Below are 15,619 nucleotides of genomic sequence, written 5' to 3'. Positions count from 1 at the left end.
TGTAATAATTCATACGTGAACAACTCAACAATACATAGAATTGTGAATCGGTGGTTTTTTTGAACTCGACCGTTTATATAATTGACCAGCGACACCGTAACTGTCACAATTCGAATCCCTAAGGGTCCACGGATCACGATTAAGAACCATATCCTTTACCAGATATTGCATGCATACTTCATTGCATAATATCTTAATAAATAAACCTTCAATATAATCAATCAGAAAAATGCTCAATATGAGCTATACAAACAAATTATTTGAAAAAAAATGCTATAAATTTCTATCAATTAAAGTAAAACTTTAATTGATAGAAATTACCCGGTGCTGCCCGGATATTCTCCAAATGCTGGAAGCGTAAGAGACATACCATTATAAGAAACGTGCATAAACATGTAATAAAACACGTTGTTAGAGAACCATTGTGTTCAATGTGTTCATACATTGTGTTCATACATTTCAAAAGTCATTGCTGAGGTCAAACAACCATTGTTGCCCGAAGTGTTTTTTTTTTTTTTTTTGCCCATTCGGGCATTCGTTCAGATCTGATGAACGTTTAAAGTAGCATACCATTCAAGTCAAGTTTCTTTTGGTATATATGTTACGGTAAATATGATAAATCCGGTAGCAATGCATAACTGCCGAGTTGATAAATTTAGGCAAGTTATTAGTTAAGCAAGTTGATAAATTTCCCTAAATTTATCACTTTTACCTGAGATTATGTCTAATACCCAAGCGTCGGTGGTAAATTTCATAAATTTCTCTAAATTAATCACTTTTAGCAGCGATTATGCATAGTACCTACAGGCGTCGTTGGTAAGTTTAATAAGTACTAAAAAATTATCACTTTTACCGGTGATTATGCGTACTACCCAAGCGTCGCGTTGTTGATAAGCATGATAAATTGTACTGTATGATATACTACACATGATAATTCATACGTGTACTGTATCATTATATCGGAGTGCGATCGTATAATTTGGTATCATTATATCGGAATCCGACTGTATTCATCATACCAGACTCATTTGGAATTTTTTTTTTCATATTTATCTAATTCACCAAGAGCACTAGGGTATTATGCGTAATCAGAGATAAAGGAGATAAATTTTAAATATTTATCAAATTCGCCAATGATGCTTGGGTATTTACATATCAGCCGGTAAAAATTATAAATTTATCAAACTTACCAAGATGATTGGTAAGTATCGTAATAACCGATTATTACATTAACCTTAACATATATATATGTATAATTTGGCGAAGATCAGTCTAAAATTTTAGATTTGTGGAACATGTCTATGTTCTCTGTACAAATCTACTAAATATAACTAATCACCGGTAAAAGTAATAATTTTTTAGTACTTATTAAATTTACCTAATTTTAGACTGATCTTCGCCAAATTTTGTATACACACCTACAGACAGACATGCACACAGAAGATAAATTTTATATATGGACGAATATTTCTGAATTTACAAATCATTATTTAAAATCAAAATTTGTTATAAAATGAATAAAGTAATAAAATAAATTAACAGCAATAAATGAATAAAGTAGTAAAATTACTTTTTAATTTGAGGAATAAATTACAACAACCACTTACCCCCCGAACAAATCCCTAGACAAGAACCGGCACAGAGCTGACCACTCGCGCACGTACACACACACACACCGACACACAAAAACAAACACGCGGATCTCGCGGTCAAGATACAAACAAAAAAAACCAACTCAGTTCAAAGCCAAATCGATCCATTCACTCCACAACCACACAAAAAAATCTCTCCTTTCCTCTCTCACTCACACATGTGAATCCTTCCTAATAACAAAAAAAAAAGAACAGAGAGAGCAGCGCAAGAAGAAAAAGACCCCGGCATCGACATGGCCGTAAACAAAAATAAACAAGGAAATAAATAAAAATAAAATAAATAAACCAGTCGAGCATCACGTGATTCTCATACGGCCCTTAAGGAAGGGAAAGGTAGATGTTAGTCAAAAGATAGTGTGTGTGTGTGTGTCCCGGAAATGCCCTGCGCGTACTTACTCGTTCGCTCGCTCGCTCACTCACATGCATGTTGTGTTGTGAATGTACGCATGTGATCGCTCTAAGCACGCACCCCAAGAACCTGGGAATCGCACTATGGCATCATCGCAAGGTCAACGAACCTCTCACAACACACACATAACCGGCGTATTTTTTTTTTTTTAACCGCGACCGTATTATTGGCATCGTAACCGTGACAAGACACGGGCAAACATCTTTTCTCTTCCTTGAAGAAAAACTGTTTTCTTTTCACTTTGATAATCAATGCCATCATTATCATCCTAACGGAGGATAACCGTCCGGTACTGTTATTATTATTATTATTACAGGATTTACTAATGGTGGAATTGAAAAGATAAGAGTGCCACTGACAAAAGTTACGGTTATAGAAGAAAAAAAAAGATAACCTGCCGGAAGAAAGAAATAAAGCACAAAAAATGATAAGAAATAAAAAAGGATAACATGTAAGAGTTAATGTAATCTCGTTCGAGTTTTGATAAGAAATGTTTTTCCACAATTATCTCGATAGCTATTTAATATTTACTTTTATTCCGTGTGAAAAAGTATCTATGTGAAAACCAGGAAGGATTATTGCGATGTTTCGGAAATACGAGAAATAAGTTTACTTTAAACTGAAGAAATGAGGTTATATTCGTTGATTTGACTATAAAAATGCCGGATTTGAATGATATCAAAATAAATATATACCTTGAAAAATAAGGAAATGAGAAAAAAAATATTTGGGCAGAAAGTAGGTAAATCTTAAATACAGTAAAACTCGGTTGTATTCGAAATTTTGGTTATAACTTAAATTGATGTTGGTTTGAGTACATGCTATCATGAATTGTTTATTTCACCCGAATGTAAATAAACAAATCTTGTATCGCCCCCAAGGAGATGCAAAGCACAACTTGGAAATCTGGGAGAGACTTGATGAAAAAAAAAAAAAGTATAGTAGACGCCGGTTATTAAAATCACGGACCAATATCACAACATGGGGGAAAAATTCGTTTATGGTTATCGGGACTTTTTTTTCTTAAAGTTTTCTTTTCGCCTATTTCGAAGCTAAGGTTGAACCATACTCATATTTTCCCTATAAGTTATTGTTATCAAACTGCAAGACTATGTAAGAGATCAAAAGCCTCTCCTGTTGACAAAAATTTCCGTACTTAGGTTCATAATGTCATTACTGGGCCGTAATAACCGCTGTGATCCGTGCACGTGTGTATCGCTGCTTTTTAATCTCTTACCAAGAGTGCAGGTATGCGTTAAGCTAAAAGGAAAGGTCCCTTTCTCTTCAGATCATTGTCAGTTTCTTTTAACTGACCACATTCACAGTTCCCAGGCCGGAATATTTTAGATCCAACTCCAGCGATAGTAAATTCCTCTACGGCGATACGGCTGGAAGTGAAGTGCTTTAAAGTAATAGTGTGTGTTTCTAATCACGTATAATACATCTGCGACACAGTAACATGCATATAGCAAATGTTGTATGAATGATGATAAATAACATGTTAATATTTTGTTCATTTTCATTTTAATTTTTGAATATATTCATATTATTATAGGAATTTTATTTGTTCATGTCATATTACTTGAATAAATTCAATATTTCGAACTGGTTTGCGTCAGTATGTTCCAGTCGATGTTTGATGTATATGTGTATGAATGTATATTTATTAAAGCAATAATGAGGTCTTAATGTAATAACCTCGGGAGCATGAAATTCTTGCTCGCGTGATGTTGTTAATGGTGCTGCCCGAGGGTACAATGTAAGCTGTAATAGTGGTAGTAATCTTTTGTTCTGTTATTTTAATTGTAATGCAATGTAAATTGTTTTAATTGTTTTGTAAGGTGAATTGGAAACCTCGGGGCCAATGATGCTCCCGGGGGTAGAATGTATATATATTTATATATTTTTTTTAATTGAGAAAATAGATGCTTCTTCCGGGGAACCCCAGTACGGCGAATCACATTCGCCAGGCCGGGGTAAATAACTCTGCGAAACCATTAAACTTTCACATACAGTCAACGCAACAGTTCCATTATAACGATGTCCTATATTTTCCTATTCGTCCCATGTTATTTTTATTCAATATAACGGCTTGAAAAGACCGTTCAACCCAATACAAAGTTCGAATTAAGCTCTAGCCCAACTCATTTCTGCAAAGAAATAAAAAAATCCATGTTTTTCGTCCGTCAAGACTGTGTTCCGACGGGCGTCATTTATATCGGAGAATTCGATATCTAAATGCGTGCATGTAATATAATTATTACAATTTCATCATTATTTTCTGTTATGATGCATTTTCACTGCAACTACTTAGTTGCATAAAGACAGAAAGAAAATATAACTCTTTTAAGAATTTTTTTTCAAACTTTCGATATAACGTACGTTTTCAGTGGTTTGAATGCTGTCGTTATGTCGTTATAACGAGTGTCGACAGTATAACCTATTTAATTTTTTATCTTAAATATATTTCAATTCTAAGCTTTATTACACAATTTTTAACTAACAAAAGCAGATAGAATAAAAATTTCAATTTCTATTATGCAGGGTGTCCTGTAACTGCTAATGCGGCCTTTATCTTATCAAACGTTCGTCACACAGAGGTATGGTTTCAATATAAAAAATTCTCAAAATGTGTTGAAAAATTACCCTGTACCAGTTTTGGGAGTGAAAATACAGGGTGTCATAAAATAAAAAATCTAAATTTTTATACGGTCCCCCCCCCTGTTCTCTAACTTCTAATTAGAAAGTCCGTTGCCCTGTCTTTTCCAACAGAAGAGATCCTATGTTTTTAAATGCAATATTCGCTAAGATATTCGAATTAGGAGAAAAGTCGGGAAGGACAGCTTAAATGAGGGAGAAGAACATTGTCGTTAGTTTTTTGCTGTTATTTCCCAACTTTTCTCCGATTTTTGAATTAAAATATATCAGTGAATATTGCAGTTAAAACATGAGATTTTTATGTAATTCATTTATTTATTTTTCTGTTGGCCTCGGAAGATGCAAGGCAACTGCTTTCTAATTGGAAGTTAGAGGACTAAGGGATCGTATGAAAATTTAGATCTTTTTATTTTGTGGCACCCAGTATCTTCACTCTTAACACTGGTACATGGTAATTTTTGAACGCCTTTGAGCAGTTTTTGAATTAGAATTATACCCCTATAATCAATGGTTGATGAGATAAAGCCGCATTAGTACTTACAGGACATCCTGTATAATTTTCCAGAGCAGAAATCAGAAATACAATACAATTGAATACCTATTCTTTTTCTTCTTTTCTGTTTTTCCTATTCAACGAATCTGACATAACACGCCGTCTCATGTCCTTTTGCATTAATCAGGCCATTGCCCGGCAAGCACGCGTCATCGATCTTGTACGTAATTTATCACAACGGAAAATGACCGTTATCTTTACTCCTCTGCTTTACTTTTTAGGATATAGTATTGCTTTTAATACGCGTCTTGAATGAATATCGGCTCGTTATAAGGATCGAGGCGAACGTGATCTGAAATCAAATAGGAATTTTCACTAAAAAAATAACCGTTACATAAAACGGATATTCCAATTATTACGTCTTTCCAACGGAATTCTAAAAATGCAGGAAAAGGGTGTTTATCGGGTTTTTTTTATATCCTTGAAATTTTAAGGATAAATTTTTCCCAGATTTATTTAAGGACGAGAAGAAAATCTGGGACAAATGTTTTACACAGAGGGATTATTAAATTATGAGCCCACTTTTTCAGTACATACATTTTTACTTTATAGTTAAAAATTTACCGTGTTTACACCATGATAATTTACACCAATATTTGTAAAAGATTTAAAATCATTATTTTTCCATACTAAATAAAATAGTTGAATTTTTTCTGACGTCAATTAAGTAAAATAATTGATTATTAACTGAACGTGGCATTGCAGAAACACAATGTCTAGAAGAGTTAATGCCACATAACCGTTAAGAAAAATACAAAGAGACGCTTTGTGAAAAAAATTTCATTGGATAATTCAATGAGAAGTCTATCAAAAAGAAATAACTTATTTTTGTATGAATGATCATTTACAATTGCAGAGATATTTAAAATTTGCAACTTTTTTAGTGTTAAATTCGTTGCAAAATTATTACTCGATAATTGCATAAAATAAATGTATAATTATTTATTCAGCATCAAAATGTGGGCTCAAGATCCCTTGGCTGTTAGTAGATTTTATGACAAATCTAAAAGCACCTGCCAACCAAGTCTGGGCCGTTACCATAGCTCGAGTCCCTGGTTAGTGGACTTTTACGACCCATCTAGGAAGCCCCTGCGAATGAAGGTTTGGTCTTGATCCATAGCTCAATATTCCCTGGCTTGGACTGGATTCGTCCGATCCTTTACGGAAGTCCCTGCGAATAAATCTTGAGTCGGGACCCATAGCTCAGAGTTCCTTGTTGTTAGTGGTTTGGACTGTTTGAATTTTAACAACGGCCCATCTCGCAAACCTTTCCGGCCCACGTTTGGGTCGAGACCCATACGTTACAAGAACACCTGCTCTAGTGGTTCTCAAACTTTGGAATCCGCGGCCCGGTTGATTTCTTTTACGTGATTGGAATGCCCGGCCATACACGATTAATGGGAAATAAATGGATAAAAATGAAACAATAAAACACCCCCAGTCCTGTCTGACACATATCAGGGCCCGGCGATTGAGAAACACTACTTTATAGACATGGTCTCCAAATCCGTACAGGTCCGGGATGAAATGGAATTATAAGTTTGTTAAAAAAATTCCTAAACGCGGAAAGAGAGATCCTAAAATTTTCATTACAATTACGTTCCTTTCATTTCGCTATAGCTAATATTTCTGTAATTCATCAGCTGTAAGGAAAAAAAATGTCACTATAGCTGATATAAATATAATTACAGTTTCTTGAACTAAGATCATGGTCGCATTCATCCATATAAAATCTATTCTGATGCTTCTTCAATATCGTTTTCTATTAGATCCAAACTCTATGTTAGGACTTTCCCTCTAAATATATATATTTTAATCTACTTACTAATAATAAATACATAAAATGGTATGAACTATGTTTAGAGCTCGGTGCGTGATCATTGAAATCGCGTCAGTGTATATAAATATTGAAATCACGATCGTTGAACTTGAACTGGGTTTAATCTCATGAAAGCAAAGATTCGTGCAATTTTCCAGGCTTTTCACACGAAATCAAATACTGTTTTTTTTCGCTTATGCATTTTTTTAATCAATGAATATCATATTCAATTAAATTATACTATTTCATGCTGGATTTTAATAGAAGTAAATCGAAGAATATTATTGCGAGGGGTCTTATTGTGGTCGAAATTTTTATAATAGTCTTTGCCTTATTTTAAAAATATCTCGGTCCACATAATAATTGGAGAAAGTTTCCTATTTTAGAATTATTTTATTGTTTTCATTTTCTGAGTAAAAATGTGAAATTTTAATAAATTTTCTTTTATTTTGAAACGTTTTAGAACATGAAACTCAATAATATAGCATCACATATAAAAAAATTATCATTTCATATGAAAAATGAAATTATCTTGCCATGTAAGGAATTCAGTCTCGTGTAAGAAATTAAATAACTAATTAGTGAAAACTTTAAATCATTTAAATATGTTGGCAATTAAATTTTATGCACGAAATTAAATCGAATACTAGAAATTAAATTGTTTTTAAGATAATCTAGAAATTAAAATGCATTATGTAAGAAATTGAATTATATTATGTAAGAAAATACATGACCTTAAAATGAAATTATATCATGGAATTATATCAAAAAAAAAGAAATTAAATTATATCATGTAAGAAATTAAATTATATCATGTAAGAAATTAAATTATCTGAAAATGTAAGAAATTAAATTATCTGAAAATGTAAGAAATTAAATTATCTGAAAATGTAAGAAATTAAATTATCTGAAAATGTAAGAAATTAAATTATCTGAAAATGTAAGAAATTAAATTATTTTAAAATTCTAGAAATAAGATTACGTTGTGCAAGAAATAGTTTATATTATGTAAGAAAATAGAACTTATAACTTTAGGATGTAAGAAGTACGTACGTAAGAATTTTTTAATCAAATAAAAAAAAATTCTGAATAAAAATTTTACTTACCTGATAATTTAAAATTTTTAAAACAACTTTTACTCTGTAGTTTCAAAGAGAAGTGTACCTTTTAAACTTTCACATATGTTCTAATTATACTATTAATTATGGGGAAGAATCCAAATTTTAAAAAAATATATCAAAATTTCTTTAAAAATCTGAAATGGATTTGGCTAAATTTGAGGGGAAAAAATTTAATTTCACGAGAAATTTTTCTCAGTGTCTAAAAATTTCAAAACATAATCAGCAATGAGCGGAAAAACCTGATATTTTTTTATGTTACGGTGTCTAATTAGTCATCAGATATTTGTTATCACACGAATCTATAATGTTCTAGAAAATAAAAAGAACTATGCAACGGATGAAAGTTCATTCACATGGCGGATGGATTCCTCTTATCTGACGGGAGTTGATGGCGTGTGCCTCTTGTGTACTTATCAAAGAACTCACTATACTCATGAGTGAGCGCCAGCAGGTGATTAACAAAAGTGATGGCTGCGGCCGAACAAAGTCAAGCCACGAGACTGTTACTCATTATAAAGAACTTAAAAAAGCACGCTAACAATACACTGCACAAATACGTCTCACACGTGTGAGCGATCAAGAGAAGTATCAACTAGAAAGGAAAGCCAAGAGTTTTTCTTTTCCTTCAAGATGCTTTCGACTGAAATCGGAAGTGGAGTCGCTCTTGTAGGAACTCATTCAGAACAACAACAGAATACGTTTCACGAGTTTTTCTTCATGTTCCTAGAAACTTGCGAAGCACGAAAGGATGGGGGAGGGGGGGAAAGAGACGCTAGAGATACGAAATAATCCGGAAGCGCAATACAGTCATACCTCGGCTTACGAATGTTTCGGCTAACGAAGATTTTTTTCGTGATTTTCCCCTGCCTCGGTTAACAAACATTTTCGTTGATATGGGTGCCTACGCTAGTCACTCGAGTCCGATTCATTCATATCTACCTCGGAATTTTTTTCGAGATATACCTCCATTTCTCTTTCTGAGAGTGAATCATTTCATGGAAATGAAAGATTCAGCTAATACAAAATGCATTAAAAAAGGGGGGAGCCTGGCGTTCTTTCAAAGTACAAGACTCAACATCAAACTGAACAATCTGGATCAAAGCTTCGATCTGGACACTCTCAAAGCTCGTCTTTTCTATCTGGAAAATTATTAGACACAGAAATGAGCTGACTAAATCGTAAATGGATAGGGACACCTACGAACGAACTCGACTGGATTGTGCCAATACCAGCCTAGTCTACTAAAGCTGGTGTTGCTTGTGTACATAGTGTAAAATAGAAAGATATCTTCGGTCTCTCATTTTCCTGGAAATTATCATTGATCCGGTTTTTTGAAGCTATTCATTTTAGCCTTCGGTCAGTTTTTGTCCTTTTTAGAACGCTCATTGTGTTTTAAAAAACTTGCCTTTGAATTTTGGGCAGTACCTGGAATGAATTAAACGATTTTCCATAGAAACCTATGGGGAAACCACGTTTCGGCTAACGAAGGTTTCAACTAACGAACGTGATTCAGAGAAACGAATCATCTTCGTTAGCCGATTCGTTAGCCTGTATCGCAAAACGGACCAAACAAATAATATAATCAACGATCTAAATTCTGGCGGAAAAAAAAGTCAATTTTCTGTTTCAAACAAAAAATCCTCTAAATGTTTAAAATTGAAAAAATTCCGGTAATTAGTGTGCGTATTGACTGAACCCTTTAGATACAGTACATGAATGAATTGAAATACAATAGTTGATCCATTCTAAAAAAAGAACCTAATTCATCATTACCATTACTATCACTCATTTTCATTCGAAATTTCGTGAAAAAAAACTTTTTGGATGAAAAGTGATATTATGATATGGATATGCTTTGATAGCACTTTAAGCATTTTCCAAAACCTATAGTAAACAGCCTCAACTTACGCTATAATGGGGGGGGGGAGTTAAAAGTAGTTACACTACCCTTCCAGGTTCCTTATATTCCTTCTGGCACACCCCCGGGGGTAAACGGCCAAATTAGCAATTTCACACCAATAACGATTGAATTTAGGTCAAAAAACGCCGTTTTTTCATCATATCACCCACGCTCATTCTGGCACACTCCGAGAGAATCAGCCGAATAACCACACCTATCGATCAGAGCAGGTCAATCAATGACCAGCTTTGCTTGCCAAAACAAATTTAAAGCAGCGAATGGAGCGAGGTGAAACGGCACCAAAAAGGCAAGTCTACTGAAAAAGTGATGGCCACATTTTTTTGGGATTCCCAAGTCGTTGTTTGTACAGACAGTCAGAAAATTGGTCAAGGGAATTGGAGAACATTATGCCATACTTCTGCGAAATTTGAAAGAACAGCTGCAGGTCAAACGACCAAGATTGTCTTAGTGAAATTAGGAGCTTTATTTATGCGCCAAAGTTCCACTTCACAGATCCACCATTTCAATGGCCAAGTTGCGTGAATTAGGCTTTGCACCAATCTCTCATCTACTGAATACTACAGATTTGATCCCATGTTACTTTTTCCAGTTTTTGAACTTGAAAGTTTGGCTTGGTGGAAAAATTTTTTTCCATCAAATGAAGAGGCCATCGCAGCTATAAATGACTACTTTGAGTGGTTAGAGGAAAAGATAAATTTCTGACGGGATAAAGAGTTTTAAAAATTATTAGATACAGGGTGGGGGAGCTTGGATCAGACAATATGTTGAAAAATAAAATATAATTTGTGCTAAAATAGTTTTTAAACTCCCTTTTTCACCTCACTTATCAACGACCCTCGTATAACAGTATTTATTAGCGTGATATTCAACCTAATTGAAAAAGTGTATATTCAATTTGACACGGAACCTGTAAAATATCAAAATGGATAGAAACTTGCACATCCGAGAATTAGAATCATTGGTATTTTTTCCATCCACATCCACTGGAAAAATTTCCGTCCAAGTCCCATTTTAGTCAATTCGGCTGTAACACCTGTTCATAAAAAATACGTAAATTGCGTTATGAGACTGAGTAAATGTATCTGAAGTTATATAGTATTGTAACCATAATCGTTAAAAGTCTTTTGTTTGCGAATAAAGCAACAGAACCTTGAACCTCGAGTCTAATTCGGCATCACAGCGAGCGGCAAATAGACAGGCGTGATATATAAGGAATACATTTCTCTCTGTTATGTTCTTTTATAACTGCCAAAAGTACATATGAAAAGAGAGCCTTGAAAGCGCCATAAAAAAAAAAGCACTCATACAAGAATGAAGCACACTGAAGTAATGACACTGGAGGTAAATTCTGTACCCTTTCAATTAATTTGTCGACCGTGACCCATAATAAAAATGAGAAGAAAGAAGAAATAAAGCTATTCGAAATGGGATGAAAATTGAGTTGAACTCCCTCGCACCGAAACCTTCACGAAATGAGCAAATAGGCGAGTCATGGGCACTCGTTACGTATGTACAAGCCGGCGTTTTGAAACGTAAGTTTGAATACAAAAGAAACAAACCTTACCAGCTAAATTAAAATATTGGAAAACCCAATTTTTGAGTCTGGGTCTGGGTCAAGATGCATTCAACTCAGTTAATTAGATTGAAAGCAGAGACTTCTCTCTAATCTTACAGAACATGTTTTAAATAAATGTACTACCCTTAAAAAAGATTTAATTGGAAGGGAAACATGCACACACATTTCATACATTTATAACAATTTGAAAATTATTACAATTATTGAAATTACAAAATCAAATATATATTTTTCTTTATTCAAGCATGACTCTATAGTTGACCCGCTTATACAGGACTGTCCCATATTTCATTACATGTCCCAGTATCTGGATTTCTAGAAATTCGTTATTACGGATAGAAAATTTTTGTATTAAGAAAAACCTGGTTCTAACGTGTTTCATTGATTGTATTATTGTAATACTCGGAATTCTACAATGTTACCTTTTGGTATTTTCATACTGTTCAACAATCAGTTTTTAAAATTCAGCCCGTCTTTTTAGAACTTTGAAATAAGGGCACCAATTCCAAAATATTTATAGTACATCTGTTGTCCGGTCTTCCTATAATGTGTCCAGTCCATTTCCATTTCAAACATTCCTGTCGATGGAATCATAAACTTTTGTTTGACTTCCAGTCAATGTAACTCGTTCTCTAGCGCTTCCCGTGACGCTCAAAATATAGCTTTCCATCATTTTTGAAAAGATGTATTCCTGTCTCATTTTAATCATATACATCGTGGAATAACTCGCGAACAGCTGATCCTAGAAGCATACGTTCGATTAGAAAAAGTATCCGAATAACGTGTAGATCTCAGATTTTCGTCATTCATATTGCATGGGCTAGTGTAGTTATTAAAATATAAAAATTAATGTTTCATTTGTTCATCCTGGCCTAAAAAACAGAATTAGAAATCTGTTGCCTTGTCTGTTGCCAACAAAACAAACCCATGTTTTTAAAGTGCGATATTCGCTGAGATATTTTAATTCGAAAAATCTCTGAAAATAACAAAGAATCTCATAAACTAGCGGACAAGCACATTCTACGCTTTTCATATGTTCTTTCCCTGATTTTCATCGATTTCCGAATTCAAATATTTCAGCGAATGCCCCACTTAATAACATGGAATATTTTTTGTTGGGCTCGGGACAGACAGGGCAACAACTTTCCCATTGGGGTTTTTAGAAAAAAGTGTGCGCGTAAAAAAGACCTTTTTTTTTTTGATTTTAATAACTATACACTCCCCTTGAAATATATTTAATGTATCTTCAACACGGTGCTCCCCGAACCACCCAGAGTGCTCGATGCTGCTGTCCGATTTTGTGCTCGTGAGCACTTGATCAACAATCCCAATTAAGCAACTTGTACACATTGCATTCAAGGATTGAAATCATCCTGATTTCATGCATTCATATGTCAAATTTGCTGTAAGGGTGCTCTTCTTTTGATGACGAGTACAGGCAGTAATCGCGTCTAGAAAATGATTGAACACCTCTGCGCTACACGTTATTTGGAAACTCTTCTAATTCAAAGTATGCTTCTAGGATCAACAGTTCGCGGGTTATTGCAGGATAAAGAGACTTTCCTCTGCACTTTGTATGTCAGTGAATATGTTTTTTTTATAATAAACATATATAATATTTTTTTTCCCATTACTATCTACCGTAATTAAAAAGACACAGATAATCAATCGTAATTATATCACGACATCTCTCATACCTTATGCCGTATTTTCCTAATAATGATGAATGGCGTTCACGGCTATTTAATGCACATGCACCGATATTTCCCATGATTGCGTGGATTCTCAAAAGCGATTTTCGTAATTCCTCTTTTTTTTTAATTCTAAGAATGTTTTTCCTGTCATGCGGTTGTTGTAAAGTATACGGGTGATGTGGAAACAAACGATCCATATATTATGTTTGTTTTGTACTCTTTTTTTGTTTTTTACTATTCAACCCATTTGCCATCATAGCCAGAGGTAGAACAAATCCTCATACATTACTTAACCATGCGTTGCACGCTGTTTGAAAAAAAAAAAAAAAGGATTCTGAAAACGAACAAAAACTTTCTGGAATTTCGTACCGAAACGTTAACTTGAACTAATCTTAATTCTAGGATTCCCGTGCTCTCTTTCAGTCCCTCTCACTAGATGTCGGATTAACGATGACTTTTACCGATACGGATGGAAAATCATTAATCCCTTTCAGTTCAATTGATTTGTAAGATGCCGACAAGATAACGGCTGATTTACCGAAGCTTTTTCTTGTACAGGGTGGTTATAACACCACCGCAACACTAATAATGCTTAGATACTCACAGTGCCTGTACTAATGAACCGTTTGAAACTTCATGATCTGTATGGGATTTATACCAAGTGCCATACGAATCGGTTCATTAGATCAAGCACCATGAATGTCTAAGCACTATCATTTCATTAATAACCAACCTGTATGTACGCGTTGTCCCGAATATGGCAAAATAATTTAACACGGGTAATCCTTCAGAGATGTTCCATTCGGCTGTTGATTGTGCACAGAATGCGATTCCTGGTGAGCAAGAACTGCAGCCACAACTAAATACTTAGGCAGCTGGAGCTAACGCGCATTTTAGCGCCCCTGTGTAGTATTGACGATCCAGTAAAGAGTGCAATTGGCGCCCCCTCATGTCTGGGGCACCAAACGCACCTAATCTCCCCTGTAAGAGCGGTGGGTACACATGACAACAATGAACTTCAACTTCTTGAATAAAGCATGATATTTCAGTTTATACATGTAACCTGCAGTTGAGGAAATAAAACCAGTATAATATTTCCATTCCGGTTCTTCTTCTTAACCGTGCATGAACCTCATATACATTCCTCTGCGGAATTTCTAACGAATTGGTTACAAGCACAGAAACATATGTAAATGAGTGGCCTGGCAAAAGAACATCAGAAACAAGTTCTTTGCCAAGCGCGCCTGGGCCGACCACCGATAGATGGCGATATATGACCGGAGTAGGAGTGCTGTAAAGCTGCTCGCATTCGCTCCTTGAAGTTAGAAAACCAATTTCAGCTGACCACCACTGTGCCATCAACGGAGTTTGAACATGTATCCTCACGGTGACGATTTTTTCTTGCGACCCATCTTGTCATCCCGGTTTTCAAGATCGAACTAAAGATGGATTTATATGATATTATAATCAGAGCTAGATTTTTAACATGGACAAGTGGGGCATTTGCCCAAGCCCCCCCCCCCCATTACTTTAGTGACTCCAAAATATAAACATATATTCCCTTACTAACCAAACATATTTGACCTGGTGCCGCTCACCGAATCCTCCTGCTTTGTCCACGTTCCCACACTTTTTTGAGACCCCAAAAATCATAATATTTACAGGAAAACGAAAAATCTTTTACCGTGCTCACAGGGTTCCTCCCATAATTCCTGCTTTGTCCAACGCCCCCCCTCATTCCAAAGTTAGGCCGAGTATAATCATAGCTTGTATAGCAAATCATCCCCTCCCCCTCATGCCAAAAGCATGAATGTGCAAATTTCCAAATCGTGGGAAAGGACGTTTGAATGTTTTCTCTGCCCATGTTACTCTATGAGTGTTCATTTCCCTAAAATGCTTTGTAACATGCGTTTCGATACCGGTTAAAAATTCGCGTTTCTGACAAAACTTAGCAAAATAAAGGATCCAATCAGCTGATATACCCAAAAAGTGAACATTCGCACATTCATGCTTCTGGTATGAGAGGGACGAAATATGGTAGACTATAAATATCAAGCGAGTTTGTTTTTTTCGGGCGTTATTCTCTCCTGCACGTATAACGCATATTATTCACACACACCAAAGTAGCCTGTAATTGTGGGCATACTCATTCCCGGTATTTTAAATTCCGAATATTTCGGGTGAAAATGAAAGATAAATCTGATGTTTTGTGCATA

General features: G+C 34.8%; 1 protein-coding gene across 3 annotated transcripts in view; it reads right to left on the bottom strand.

The window, feature by feature from the left end:
• LOC149086750 (sodium-dependent transporter bedraggled-like) overlaps positions 1-15,619 on the bottom strand; it is a 114,791-nt gene that overhangs the window by 38,030 nt on the left and 61,142 nt on the right. The window contains exon 1 of one of the 3 annotated variants that reach the window (XM_089231113.1): positions 1,608-1,700. The exons of the other annotated variants lie outside the window; for them this stretch is intronic. The gene's annotated coding sequence lies outside the window, so the exon portion shown is untranslated. Of the gene's footprint in view, positions 1-1,607; positions 1,701-15,619 lie in introns of those variants that run through there. 3 annotated transcript variants of the gene reach the window in all.

Source organism: Pholcus phalangioides, unplaced genomic scaffold (assembly GCF_987345545.1).
Source record: "Pholcus phalangioides strain wild (caught in Gottingen) unplaced genomic scaffold, Ppha-v1.0 ptg000004l_1, whole genome shotgun sequence".
NCBI classification, from domain to species: domain Eukaryota; kingdom Metazoa; phylum Arthropoda; class Arachnida; order Araneae; family Pholcidae; genus Pholcus; species Pholcus phalangioides.
This window is presented reverse-complemented; position numbering and strand designations above follow the sequence as displayed.